This window comes from Budorcas taxicolor, chromosome 21, assembly GCF_023091745.1.
Source record: "Budorcas taxicolor isolate Tak-1 chromosome 21, Takin1.1, whole genome shotgun sequence".
Taxonomy (NCBI): Eukaryota; Metazoa; Chordata; class Mammalia; order Artiodactyla; family Bovidae; genus Budorcas; species Budorcas taxicolor.
Genome location: NC_068930.1, coordinates 1330015 through 1344851, shown reverse-complemented (window position 1 = coordinate 1344851; position 14837 = coordinate 1330015).

The window sequence follows — 14837 nt, the reverse complement described above, 5'->3', positions numbered from 1 at the left end:
CCTCGGCGTGAAAGACGAGCCGGTGAAGGGAAAAGAGGTTCCTCTGCAATGGACTGAGACATCTGGGGGACTCTTGGAATGGTGGCACGACCCTGGAGTTCCTCTCGCCGTTCCTGTTGAGAAGGCCTCCTCTTGAGATGCGACGGGAACGCCGGGATCTCTTTCCCGACGAAGCAGGGAAAGGATCCGACATCTCGAGCTAAGAGGCGGAAACGGGGCTCCTCTGGATGTGGGCGGGACCCTCGTGATTCCTCTCAAGTGGAGACGGGTATGTCGGGGAACTTCTTGAGTTGCACCAAGGGTGTGAAGGACCCTTTCGAAGTTCCAGAGGTGAGGTGTGATCACCCTCGAGACGCCTCAGCGGAAATGGGCCTCATCTCGCCTGGAGGGGAGAACCTCCTGGATTTTCTCGAGTTGCGGCAGGTCTTCTCGAGTTACGACGGGGACCTCAGGGTCCCGCTCTGGTGGCCTCAGGAAAGGCCAGTCCCCATGCGAGTTGCTAGGGGACCACTCGGGATTCCTCTCCCGTCCATGCCGGGGCCTCAGTCCTTGTGTGGAGTCGGGGCCGGAAGCTGAGGATTCCTCTCCAGTGTTGCCATGGATCTTGGGGTGCTTCTGAGTCTCCCCAGGGGAGTCAGGCCTCTTCTCGAGTGGGGGCATGCACGTGCGCTTTCCTCCCGAGCTGCAGCAGTAGTGTCACGCTTCCTGTCACGTGGATCAAGGGATCTGTGGCTTTCCCTCGAGGCTGTCCCTCGAGGCTTTCCCACAGGGCTGTGCCACGTGCCACCTTGGTGTGAGTCGATCCTCGGCGTGAAAGACGAGCCGGTGAAGGGAAAAGAGGTTCCTCTGGAATGGACTGAGACATCTGGGGGACTCTTGGAATGGTGGCACGACCCTGGAGTTCCCATCGCCGTTCCTGTTGAGAGGGCCCCCTCTTGAGATGCGACGGGAACGCCGGGAACTCTTTCCCGACGAAGCAGGGAAAGGATCCCTCATCTCGAGCTACGAGGCGGAAACGGGGCTCCTCTGAATGTGGGCGGGACCCTCGTGATTCCTCTCGAGTGGAGACGGGTATGTCGGGGAACTTCTTGATTTGCACCAAGAGTGTGAAGGACCCTTTCAAAGTTCCAGAGGGGAGGTGTGATCAGCCTCGAGACGCCTCAGCGGAAATGGGCCTCATCTCGCCTGGAGGGGAGAACCTCCTGGATTTTCTCGAGTTGCGGCAGGTCTTCTCGAGTTACGACGGGGACCTCAGGGACCCGCTCTGGTGGCCTCAGGAAAGGCCAGTCCCCTTGCGATTTGCTAGGGGACCTCTCGGGATTCCTCTACCGTCCATGCCGGGGTCAGTCCTTGTGTGGATTCGGGGCCGGAACCTGAGGATTCCTCTCCAGTGTTGCCATGGATCTTGGGGTGCTTCTGAGTCTCCCCAGGGGAGTCAGGCCTCGTCTCGAATGGGGACATGCACGTGCGCTTTCCTCCCGAGCTGCAGCAGTAGTGTCACGCTTCCTGTCACGTGGATCAAGGGATCTGTGGCTTTCCCTCGAGGCTCTCCCTCGAGGCTTTCCCACGAGGCTTTCCCACAGGGCTGTGCCACGTGCCACCTTGGTGTGAGTCGATCCTCGGCGTGAAAGACGAGCCGGTGAAGGGAAAAGAGGTTCCTCTGCAATGGACTGAGACATCTGGGGGACTCTTGGAATGGTGGCACGACCCTGGAGTTCCTCTCGCCGTTCCTGTTGAGAAGGCCTCCTCTTGAGATGCGACGGGAACGCCGGGATCTCTTTCCCGACGAAGCAGGGAAAGGATCCGACATCTCGAGCTAAGAGGCGGAAACGGGGCTCCTCTGGATGTGGGCGGGACCCTCGTGATTCCTCTCAAGTGGAGACGGGTATGTCGGGGAACTTCTTGAGTTGCACCAAGGGTGTGAAGGACCCTTTCGAAGTTCCAGAGGTGAGGTGTGATCACCCTCGAGACGCCTCAGCGGAAATGGGCCTCATCTCGCCTGGAGGGGAGAACCTCCTGGATTTTCTCGAGTTGCGGCAGGTCTTCTCGAGTTACGACGGGGACCTCAGGGTCCCGCTCTGGTGGCCTCAGGAAAGGCCAGTCCCCATGCGAGTTGCTAGGGGACCACTCGGGATTCCTCTCCCGTCCATGCCGGGGCCTCAGTCCTTGTGTGGAGTCGGGGCCGGAAGCTGAGGATTCCTCTCCAGTGTTGCCATGGATCTTGGGGTGCTTCTGAGTCTCCCCAGGGGAGTCAGGCCTCGTCTCGAGTGGGGGCATGCACGTGCGCTTTCCTCCCGAGCTGCAGCAGTAGTGTCACGCTTCCTGTCACGTGGATCAAGGGATCTGTGGCTTTCTCTCGAGGCTGTCCCTCGAGGCTTTCCCACAGGGCTGTGCCACGTGCCACCTTGGTGTGAGTCGATCCTCGGCGTGAAAGACGAGCCGGTGAAGGGAAAAGAGGTTCCTCTGGAATGGACTGAGACATCTGGGGGACTCTTGGAATGGTGGCACGACCCTGGAGTTCCCATCGCCGTTCCTGTTGAGAGGGCCCCCTCTTGAGATGCGACGGGAACGCCGGGAACTCTTTCCCGACGAAGCAGGGAAAGGATCCCTCATCTCGAGCTACGAGGCGGAAACGGGGCTAATCTGAATGTGGGCGGGACCCTCGTGATTCCTCTCGAGTGGAGACGGGTATGTCGGGGAACTTCTTGATTTGCACCAAGAGTGTGAAGGACCCTTTCAAAGTTCCAGAGGGGAGGTGTGATCAGCCTCGAGACGCCTCAGCGGAAATGGGCCTCATCTCGCCTGGAGGGGAGAACCTCCTGGATTTTCTCGAGTTGCGGCAGGTCTTCTCGAGTTACGACGGGGACCTCAGGGACCCGCTCTGGTGGCCTCAGGAAAGGCCAGTCCCCTTGCGAGTTGCTAGGGGACCTCTCGGGATTCCTCTCCCGTCCATGCCGGGGTCAGTCCTTGTGTGGAGTCGGGGCCGGAACCTGAGGATTCCTCTCCAGTGTTGCCATGGATCTTGGGGTGCTTCTGAGTCTCCCCAGGGGAGTCAGGCCTCGTCTCGAATGGGGACATGCACGTGCGCTTTCATCCCGAGCTGCAGCAGTAGTGTCACGCTTCCTGTCACGTGGATCAAGGGATCTGTGTCTTTCCCTCGAGGCTGTCCCTCGAGGCTTTCCCACGAGGCTTTCCCACAGGGCTGTGCCACGTGCCACCTTGGTGTGAGTCGATCCTCGGCGTGAAAGACGAGCTGGTGAAGGGAAAAGAGGTTCCTCTGGAATGGACTGAGACATCTGGGGGACTCTTGGAATGGTGGCACGACCCTGGAGTTCCTCTCGCCGTTCCTGTTGAGAGGGCCTCCTCTTGAGATGCGACGGGAACGCCGGGAACTCTTTCCCGACGAAGCAGGGAAAGGATCCCTCGTCTCGAGCTACGAGGCGGAAACGGGGCTCCTCTGGATGTGGGCGGGACCCTCGTGATTCCTCTCGAGTGGAGACGGCTAGGTCGGGGAACTTCTTGATTTGCACCAAGGGTGTGAAGGACCCTTTCGAAGTTCCAGAGGTGAGGTTTGATCAGCCTCGAGACGCCTCAGCGGAAATGGGCCTCATCTCGCCTGGAGGGGAGAACCTCCTGGATTTTCTCGAGTTGCAGCAGGTCTTCTCGAGTTACGACGGGGACCTCAGGGACCCGCTCTGGTGGCCTCAGGAAAGGCCAGTCCCCATGCGAGTTGCTAGGGGACCTCTTGGGATTCCTCTCCCGTCCATGCCGGGCCCTCAGTCCTTGTGTGGAGTCGGGGCCGGAACCTGAGGATTCCTCTCCAGTGTTGCCATGGATCTTGGGGTGCTTCTGAGTCTCCCCAGGGGAGTCAGGCCTCGTCTCGAGTTGGGGCATGCACGTGCGCTTTCCTCCCGAGCTGCAGCAGTAGTGTCACGCTTCCTGTCACGTGGATCAAGGGATCTGTGGCTTTCCCTCGAGGCTCTCCCTCGAGGCTTTCCCACGAGGCTTTCCCACAGGGCTGTGCCACGTGCCACCTTGGTGTGAGTCGATCCTCGGCGTGAAAGACGAGCCGGTGAAGGGAAAAGAGGTTCCTCTGCAATGGACTGAGACATCTGGGGGACTCTTGGAATGGTGGCACGACCCTGGAGTTCCTCTCGCCGTTCCTGTTGAGAAGGCCTCTTCTTGAGATGCGACGGGAACGCCGGGATCTCTTTCCCGACGAAGCAGGGAAAGGATCCGACATCTCGAGCTAAGAGGCGGAAACGGGGCTCCTCTGGATGTGGGCGGGACCCTCGTGATTCCTCTCAAGTGGAGACGGGTATGTCGGGGAACTTCTTGAGTTGCACCAAGGGTGTGAAGGACCCTTTCGAAGTTCCAGAGGGGAGGTGTGATCAGCCTCGAGACGCCTCAGCGGAAATGGGCCTCATCTCGCCTGGAGGGGAGAACCTCCTGGATTTTCTCGAGTTGCGGCAGGTCTTCTCGAGTTACGACGGGGACCTCAGGGACCCGCTCTGGTGGCCTCAGGAAAGGCCAGTCCCCATGCGAGTTGCTAGGGGACCTCTCGGGATTCCTCTCCCGTCCATTCCGGGGCCTCAGTCCTTGTGTGGAGTCGGGGCCGGAACCTGAGGATTCCTCTCCAGTGTTGCCATGGATCTTGGGGTGCTTCTGAGTCTCCCCAGCTGAGTCAGGCCTCGTCTCGAGTTGGGGCATGCACGTGCGCTTTCCTCCCGAACTGCAGCAGTAGTGTCACGCTTCCTGTCACGTGGATCAAGGGATCTGTGGCTTTCCCTCGAGGCTGTCCCTCGAGGCTTTCCCACGAGGCTTTCCCACAGGCCTGTGCCACGTGCCACCTTGGTGTGAGTCGATCCTCGGCGTGAAAGACGAGCCGGTGAAGGGAAAAGAGGTTCCTCTGTAATGGACTGAGTCATCTGGGGGACTCTTGGAATGGTGGCACGACCCTGGAGTTCCTCTCGCCGTTCCTGTTGAGAGGGCCTCCTCTTGAGATGCGACGGGAACAACGGGAACTCTTTCCCGACGAAGCAGGGAAAGGATCCCTCATCTCGAGCTTCGAGGCGGAAACGGGGCTCCTCTGTATGTGGGCGGGATCTTAGTGATTCCTCTCGAGTGGAGACGGGTATGTCGGGGAACTTCTTCATTTGCACCAAGGGTGTGAAGGACCCTTTCGAAGTTCCAGAGGTGAGGTGTGATCAGCCTCGAGACGCCTCAGCGGAAATGGGCCTCATGTCGCCTGGAGGGGAGAACCTCTTGGATTTTCTCGAGTTGTGGCAGGTCTTCTCGGGTTACGACGGGGACCTCAGGGACCCGCTCTGGTGGTCTCAGGAAAGGCCAGTCCCCATGCAAGTTGCTAGGGGACCTCTCGGGATACCTCTCCCGTCCATGCCGAGGCCTCAGTCCTTGTGTGGAGTCGGGGCCGGAACCTGAGGATTCCTCTCCAGTGTTGCCATGGATCTTGGGGTGCTTCTGAGTCTCCCCAGGGGAGTCAGGCCTCGTCTCGAGTGGGGGCATGCACGTGCGCTTTCCTCCCGAGCAGCAGCAGTAGTGTCACGCTACCTGTCACGTGGATCAAGGGATCTGTGGCTTTCCCTCGAGGCTGTCCCTCGAGGCTTTCCCATGAAGCTTTCCCACAGGGCTGTGCCACGTGCCATCTTGGTGTGAGTCGATCCTCGGCGTGAAAGACGAGACGGTGAAGGGAAAAGAGGTTCCTCTGGAATGGACTGAGACATCTGGGGGACACTTGGAATGGTGGCACGACCCTGGAGTTCCTCTCGCCGTTCCTGTTGAGAGGGCCTCCTCTTGAGATGTGACGGGAACGCCGGGAACTCTTTCCCGACGAAGCAGGGAAAGGATCCCTCATCTCGAGCTACGAGGCGGAAACGGGGCACCTCTGGATGTGGGTGGGACCCTCGTGATTCCTCTCGATTGGAGACGGCTAGGTCGGGAAACTTCTTGATTTGCACCAAGGGTGTGAAGGACCCTTTCGAAGTTCCAGAGGTGAGGTGTGATCAGCCTCGAGACGCCTCATCGGAAATGGGCCTCATCTCGCCTGGAGGGGACAACCTCCTGGATTTTCTCGAGTTGCGGCTGGTCTTCTCGAGTTACGACGGGGACCACAGGGACCCGCTCTGGTGGCCTCAGGAAAGGCCAGTCCCCATGCGAGTTGCTAGGGGACCTCTCGGGATTCCTCTCCCGTCCATGCCGGGGCCTCAGTCCTTGTGTGGAGTCGGGGCCGGAACCTGAGGATTCCTCTCCAGTGTTGCCATGGATCTTGGGGTGCTTCTGAGTCTCCCCAGGGGAGTTAGCTCTCGTCTCGAGTGGAGGCATGCACGTGCGCTATCCTCCCGAGCTGCAGCAGTAGTGTCACGCTTCCTGTCACGTGGATCAAGGGATCTGTGGCTTTCCCTCGAGGCTGTCCCTCGAGGCTTTCCCACGAGGCTTTCCCACAGGGCTGTGCCACGTGCCACCTTGGGGTGAGTCGATCCTCGGCGTGAAAGACGAGCCGGTGAAGGGAAAAGAGGTTCCTCTGGAATGGACTGAGACATCTGGGGGACTGTTGGAATGGTGGCACGACCTTGCAGTTCCTCTCGCCGTTCCTGTTGAGAGGGCCTCCTCTTGAGATGTGACGGGAACGCCGGGAACTCTTTCCCGACGAAGCAGGGAAAGGATCCCTCATCTCGAGCTACGAGGCGGAAACGGGGCTCCTCTGGATGTGGGCAGGACCCACGTGATTCCACTCGAGTGGAGACGGGTATGTCGGGGAACTTCTTGATTTGCACCAAGGGTGTGAAGGACCCTTTCGAAGTTCCAGAGGGGAGGTGTGATCAGCCTCGAGACGCCTCAGCGGAAATGGGCCTCATCTCGCCTTGATGGGAGAACCTCCTGTATTTTCTCGAGTTGCGGCAGGTCTTCTCGAATTACGACGGGGACCTCAGGGACCCGCTCTGGTGGCCTCAGGAAAGGACAGTCCCCATGCGAGTTGCTAGGGGACCTCTCGGGATTCCTCTCCCGTCCATGCCGGGGCCTCAGTCCTTGTGTGGAGTCGGGGCCGGAACCTGAGGATTCCTCTTCAGTGTTGCCGTGGATCTTGGGGTGCTTCTGAGTCTCCGCAGGGGAGTCAGGCCTCGTCTCGAGTGGGGGCATGCACGTGCGCTTTCCTCCCGAGCTGCAGCAGTAGTGTCATGCTTCCTGTCACGTGGATCAAGGGATCTGTGGCTTTCCCACGAGGCTTTCCCACAGGACTGTGCCACGTGCCACCTTGGTGTGAGTCGATCCTCGGCGTGAAAGAAGAGCCGGTGAAGGGAAAAGAGGTTCCTCTGGAATGGACTGAGACATCTCGGGGACTCTTGGAATGGTGGCACGACCCTGGAGTTCCTCTCGCCGTTCCTGTTGAGAGGGCCTCCTCTTGAGATGCGACGGGAAGGCCGGGAACTCTTTCCCGACGAAGCACGGAAAGGATCCCTCATTTCGAGCTACGAGGCGGAAACGGGGCTCCTCTGGATGTGGGCGGAACCCTCGTGATTCCTCTCGAGTGGAGACGGCTAGGTCGGGGAACTTCTTGATTTGCACCAAGGGTGTGAAGGACCCTTTCGAAGTTCCAGAGGTGAGGTGTGATCAGCCTCGAGACGCCTCAGCGGAAATGGGCCTCATCTCGCCTGGAGGGGAGAACCTCCTGGATTTTCTCCAGTTGCGGCAGGTCTTCTCGAGTTACGAAGGGAACCTCAGGGACCCGCTCTGGTGGCCTCAGGAAAGGCCAGTCCCCATGCGAGTTGCTAGGGGACCTCTCGGGATTCCTCTCCCGTCCATGCCGGGGCCTCAGTCCTTGTGTGGAGTCGGGGTCGGAAACTGAGGATTCCTCTCCAGTGTTGCCATGGATCTTGGGGTGCTTCTGAGTCTCCCCAGGGGAGTCAGGCCTCGTCTCGAGAGGGGGCATGCACGTGCGCTTTCCTCCCGAGATGCAGCAGTAGTGTCACGCTTCCTGTCACGTGGATCAAGGGATCTGTGGCTTTCCCTCGAGGCTGTCCCTCGAGGCTTTCCCACGAGGCTTTCCCACAGGCCTGTGCCACGTGCCACCTTGGTGTGAGTCGATCCTCGGCGTGAAAGACGAGCCGGTGAAGGGAAAAGAGGTTCCTCTGGAATGGACTGAGACATCTGGGGTCTCTTGGAATGGTGGCACGACCCTGGAGTTCCTCTCGCCGTTCCTGTTGAGAGGGCCTCCTCTTGAGATGCGACGGGAACGCCGGGAACTCTTTCCCGACGAAGCAGGGAAGGATCCCTCATCTCGAGACGAGGCGCAAACGGGGCTCCTCTGGATGTGAGCGGGACCCTCGTGATTCCTCTCGAGTGGAGACGTCTAGGTCGGGGAACTTCTTGATTTGCACCAAGGGTGTGAAGGACCCTTTCGAAGTTCCAGAGGTGAGGTGTGATCAGCCTCGAGATGCCTCAGTGGAAATGGGCCTCATTTCGCCTGGAGGGGAGAACCTCCTGGATTTTCTCGAGTTGCGGCAGGTCTTCTCGAGTTACGACGGGGACCTCAGGGACCCGCTCTGGTGGCCTCAGGAAAGGCCAGTCCCCATGCGAGTTGCTAGAGGACCTCTCGGGATTCCTCTCCCGTCCATGCCGGGGCCTCAGTCCTTGTGTGGAGTCGGGCCCGGAAGCTGAGGATTCCTCTCCAGTGTTGCCATGGATCTTGGGGTGCTTCTGAGTCTCCCCAGGGGAGTCAGGCCTCGTCTCGAGTGGGAGCATGCACGTGCGCTTTCCTCCCGAGCTGCAGCAGTAGTGTCACGCTTCCTGTCACGTGGATCAAGGGATCTGTGGCTTTCCCTCGAGGCTGTCCCTCGAGGCTTTCCCACGAGGATTTCCCACAGGGCTGTGCCACGTGCCACCTTGGTGTGAGTCGATCCTCGGCGTGAAAGACGAGCCGGTGAAGGGAAAAGAGGTTCCTCTGGAATGGACTGAGACATCTGGGGGACTCTTGGAATGGTGGCACGACCCTGGAGTTCCTCTCGCCCTTCCTGTTCAGAGGGCCTCCTCTTGAGATGCGACGGGAACGCCGGGAACTCTTTCCCGACGAAGCAGGGAAAGGATCCCTCATCTCGAGCTACGAGGCGGAAACGGGGCTCCTCTGGATGTGGCCGGGACCCTCGTGATTCCTCTCGAGTGGAGACGGCTATGTCGGGGAACTTCTTGATTTGCACCAAGGGTGTGAAGGACCCTTTCGAAGTTCCAGAGGTGAGGTGTGATCAGCCTCGAGACGCCTCAGCGGAAATGGGCCTCATCTCGCCTGGAGGGGAGAACCTCCTGGATTTTCTCCAGTTGCGGCAGGTCTTCTCTAGTTACGACGGGGACCTCAGGGACCCGCTCTGGTGGCCTCAGGAAAGGGCAGTCTCCATGCGAGTTGCTAGGGGACCTCTCGGGATTCCTCTCCCGTCCATGCCGGGGTCAGTCCTTGTGTGGAGTCGGGGCCGGAACCTGAGGATTCCTCTCCAGTGTTGCCATGGATCTTGGGGTGCTTCTGAGTCTCCCCAGGGGAGTCAGGCCTCGTCTCGAGTGGGGGCATGCACGTGCGCTTTCCTCCCGAGCTGCAGCAGTAGTGTCACGCTTCCTGTCACGTGGATCAAGGGATCTGTGGCTTTCCCTCGAGGCTGTCCCTCGAGGCTTTCCCACGAGGCTTCCCCACAGGGCTGTGCCACGTGCCACCTTGGTGTGAGTCGATCCTCGGCGTGAAAGACGAGCCGGTGAAGGGAAAAGAGGTTCCTCTGGAATGGACTGAGACATCTGGGGGACTCTTGGAATGGTGGCACGACCCTGGAGTTCCTCTCGCCGTTCCTGTTGAGAGGGCCTCCTCTTGAGATGCGACGGGAACGCCGGGAACTCTTTCCCGACGAAGCAGGGAAAGGATCCCTCGTCTCGAGCTACGAGGCGGAAACGGGGCTCCTCTGGATGTGGGCGGGACCCTCGTGATTCCTCTCGAGTGGAGACGGCTAGGTCGGGGAACTTCTTGATTTGCACCAAGGGTGTGAAGGACCCTTTCGAAGTTCCAGAGGTGAGGTGTGATCAGCCTCGAGACGCCTCAGCGGAAATGGGCCTCATCTCGCCTGGAGGGGAGAACCTCCTGGATTTTCTCGAGTTGCAGCAGGTCTTCTCGAGTTACGACGGGGACCTCAGGGACCCGCTCTGGTGGCCTCAGGAAAGGCCAGTCCCCATGCGAGTTGCTAGGGGACCGCTTGGGATTCCTCTCCCGTCCATGCCGGGGCCTCAGTCCTTGTGTGGAGTCGGGGCCGGAACCTGAGGATTCCTCTCCAGTGTTGCCATGGATCTTGGGGTGCTTCTGAGTCTCCCCAGGGGAGTCAGGCCTCGTCTCGAGTTGGGGCATGCACGTGCGCTTTCCTCCCGAGCTGCAGCAGTAGTGTCACGCTTCCTGTCACGTGGATCAAGGGATCTGTGGCTTTCCCTCGAGGCTCTCCCTCGAGGCTTTCCCACGAGGCTTTCCCACAGGCCTGTGCCACGTGCTACCTTGGTGTGAGTCGATCCTCGGCGTGAAAGACGAGCCGGTGAAGGGAAAAGAGGTTCCTCTGCAATGGACTGAGACATCTGGGGGACTCTTGGAATGGTGGCACGACCCTGGAGTTCCTCTCGCCGTTCCTGTTGAGAAGGCCTCCACTTGAGATGCGACGGGAACACCGGGATCTCTTTCCCGACGAAGCAGGGAAAGGATCCGACATCTCGAGCTAAGAGGCGGAAACGGGGCTCCTCTGGATGTGGGCGGGACCCTCGTGATTCCTCTCAAGTGGAGACGGGTATGTCGGGGAACTTCTTGATTTGCACCAAGGGTGTGAAGGACCCTTTCGAAGTTCCAGAGGGGAGGTGTGATCAGCCTCGAGACGCCTCAGCGGAAATGGGCCTCATCTCGCCTGGAGGGGAGAACCTCCTGGATTTTCTCGAGTTGCGGCAGGTCTTCTCGAGTTACGACGGGGACCTCAGGGACCCGCTCTGGTGGCCTCAGGAAAGGCCAGTCCCCATGCGAGTTGCTAGGGGACCTCTCGGGATTCCTCTCCCATCCATGCCGGGGCCTCAGTCCTTGTGTGGAGGCGGGGCCGGAACCTGAGGATTCCTCTCCAGTGTTGCCATGGATCTTGGGGTGCTTCTGAGTCTCCCCAGCTGAGTCAGGCCTCGTCTCGAGTTGGGGCATGCACGTGCGCTTTCCTCCCGAGCTGCAGCAGTAGTGTCACGCTTCCTGTCACGTGGATCAAGGGATCTGTGGCTTTCCCTCGAGGCTGTCCCTCGAGGCTTTCCCACGAGGCTTTCCCACAGGCCTGTGCCACGTGCCACCTTGGTGTGAGTCGATCCTCGTCGTGAAAGACGAGCCGGTGAAGGGAAAAGAGGTTCCTCTTTAATGGACTGAGTCATCTGGGGGACTCTTGGAATGGTGGCACGACCCTGGAGTTCCTCTCGCCGTTCCTGTTGAGAGGGCCTCCTCTTGAGATGCGACGGGAACGCCGGGAACTCTTTCCCGACGAAGCAGGGAAAGGATCCCTCATCTCGAGCTTCGAGGCGGAAACGGGGCTCCTCTGGATGTGGGCGGGATCTTCGTGATTCCTCTCGAGTGGAGACGGGTATGTCGGGGAACTTCTTGATTTGCACCAAGGGTGTGAAGGACCCTTTCGAAGTTCCAGGGGTGAGGTGTGATCAGCCTCCAGACGCCTCAGCGGAAATGGGCCTCATCTCGCCTGGAGGGGAGAACCTCTTGGATTTTCTCGAGTTGTGGCAGGTCTTCTCGGGTTACGACGGGGACCTCAGGGACCCGCTCTGGTGGTCTCAGGAAAGGCCAGTCCCCATGCAAGTTGCTAGGGGACCTCTCGGGATACCTCTCCCGTCCATGCCGAGGCCTCAGTCCTTGTGTGGAGTCGGGGCCTGAACCTGAGGATTCCTCTCCAGTGTTGCCATGGATCTTGGGGTGCTTCTGAGTCTCCCCAGGGGAGTCAGGCCTCGTCTCGAGTGGGGGCATGCACGTGCGCTTTCCTCCCGAGCAGCAGCAGTAGTGTCACGCTACCTGTCACGTGGATCAAGGGATCTGTGGCTTTCCCTCGAGGCTGTCCCTCGAGGCTTTCCCACGAAGCTTTCCCACAGGGCTGTGCCACGTGCCATCTTGGTGTGAGTCGATCCTCGGCGTGAAAGACGAGCCGGTGAAGGGAAAAGAGGTTCCTCTGGAATGGACTGAGACATCTGGGGGACACTTGGAATGGTGGCACGACCCTGGAGTTCCTCTCGCCGTTCCTGTTGAGAGGGCCTCCTCTTGAGATGCAACGGGAACGCCGGGAACTCTTTCCCGACGAAGCAGGGAGAGGATCCCTCATCTCGAGCTACGAGGCGGAAACGGGGCTCCTCTGGATGTGGGTGGGACCCTCGTGATTCCTCTCGATTGGAGACGGCTAGGTCGGGAAACTTCTTGATTTGCACCAAGGGTGTGAAGGACCCTTTCGAAGTTCCAGAGGTGAGGTGTGATCAGCCTCGAGACGCTTCATCGGAAATGGGCCTCATCTCGCCTGGAGGGGACAACCTCCTGGATTTTCTCGAGTTGCGGCTGGTCTTCTCCAGTTACGACGGGGACCACAGGGACCCGCTCTGGTGGCCTCAGGAAAGGCCAGTCCCCATGCGAGTTGCTAGGGGACCTCTCGGGATTCCTCTCCCGTCCATGCCGGGGCCTCAGTCCTTGTGTGGAGTCGGGGCCGGAACCTGAGGATTCCTCTCCAGTGTTGCCATGGATCTTGGGGTGCTTCTGAGTCTCCCCAGGGGAGTTAGCTCTCGTCTCGAGTGGAGGCATGCACGTGCGCTATCCTCCCGAGCTGCAGCAGTAGTGTCACGCTTCCTGTCACGTGGATCAAGGGATCTGTGGCTTTCCCTCGAGGCTGTCCCTCGAGGCTTTCCCACGAGGCTTTCCCACAGGGCTGTGCCACGTGCCACCTTGGGGTGAGTCGATCCTCGGCGTGAAAGACGAGCCGGTGAAGGGAAAAGAGGTTCCTCTGGAATGGACTGAGACATCTGGGGGACTGTTGGAATGGTGGCACGACCTTGCAGTTCCTCTCGCCGTTCCTGTTGAGAGGGCCTCCTCTTGAGATGCGACGGGAACGCCGGGAACTCTTTCCCGACGAAGCAGGGAAAGGATCCCTCATCTCGAGCTACGAGGCGGAAACGGGGCTCCTCTGGATGTGGGCGGGACCCACGTGATTCCACTCGAGTGGAGACGGGTATGTCGGGGAACTTTCTTGATTTGCACCAAGGGTGTGAAGGACCCTTTCGAAGTTCCAGAGGGGAGGTGTGATCAGCCTCGAGACGCCTCAGCGGAAATGGGCCTCATCTCGCCTTGATGGGAGAACCTCCTGGATTTTCTCGAGTTGCGGCAGGTCTTCTCGAATTACGACGGGGACCTCAGGGACCCGCTCTGGTGGCCTCAGGAAAGGCCAGTCCCCATGCGAGTTGCTAGGGGACCTCTCGGGATTCCTCTCCCGTCCATGCCGGGGCCTCAGTCCTTGTGTGGAGTCGGGGCCGGAACCTGAGGATTCCTCTTCAGTGTTGCCGTGGATCTTGGGGTGCTTCTGAGTCTCCGCAGGGGAGTCAGGCCTCGTCTCGAGTGGGGGCATGCACGTGCGCTTTCCTCCCGAGCTGCAGCAGTAGTGTCACGCTTCCTGTCACGTGGATCAAGGGATCTGTGGCTTTCCCTCGAGGCTGTCCCTCGAGGCTTTCCCACGAGGCTTTCCCACAGGGCTGTGCCACGTGCCACCTTGGTGTGATTCGATCCTCGGCGTGAAAGACGAGCCGGTGAAGGGAAAAGAGGTTCCTCTGGAATGGACTGAGACATCTGGGGGACTCTTGGAATGGTGGCACGACCCTGGAGTTCCTCTCGCCGTTCCTGTTGAGAGGGCCTCCTCTTGAGATGCGACGGGAAGGCCGGGAACTCTTTCCCGACGAAGCACGGAAAGGATCCCTCATCTCGAGCTACGAGGCGGAAACGGGGCTCCTCTGGATGTGGGCGGAACCCTCCTGATTCCTCTCGAGTGGAGACGGATAGGTCGGGGAACTTCTTGATTTGCACCAAGGGTGTGAAGGACCCTTTCGAAGTTCCAGAGGTGAGGTGTGATCAGCCTCGAGACGCCTCAGCGGAAATGGGCCTCATCTCGCCTGGAGGGGAGAACCTCCTGGATTTTCTCCAGTTGCGGCAGGTCTTCTCGAGTTACGAAGGGAACCTCAGGGACCCGCTCTGGTGGCCTCAGGAAAGGCCAGTCCCCATGCGAGTTGCTAGGGGACCTCTCGGGATTCCTCTCCCGTCCATGCCGGGGCCTCAGTCCTTGTGTGGAGTCGGGGTCGGAACCTGAGGATTCCTCTCCAGTGTTGCCATGGATCTTGGGGTGCTTCTGAGTCTCCCCAGGGGAGTCAGGCCTCGTCTCGAGAGGGGGCATGCACGTGCTCTTTCCTCCCGAGATGCAGCAGTAGTGTCACGCTTCCTGTCACGTGGATCAAGGGATATGTGGCTTTCCCTCGAGGCTGTCCCTCGAGGCTTTCCCACGAGGCTTTCCCACAGGCCTGTGCCACGTGCCACCTTGGTGTGAGTCGATCCTCGGCGTGAAAGACGAGCCGGTGAAGGGAAAAGAGGTTCCTCTGGAATGGACTGAGACATCTGGGGTCTCTTGGAATGGTGGCACGACCCTGGAGTTCCTCTCGCCGTTCCTGTTGAGAGGGCCTCCTCTTGAGATGCGACGGGAACGCCGGGAACTCTTTCCCGACGAAGCAGGGAAGGATCCCTCATCTCGAGACGAGGCGCAAAC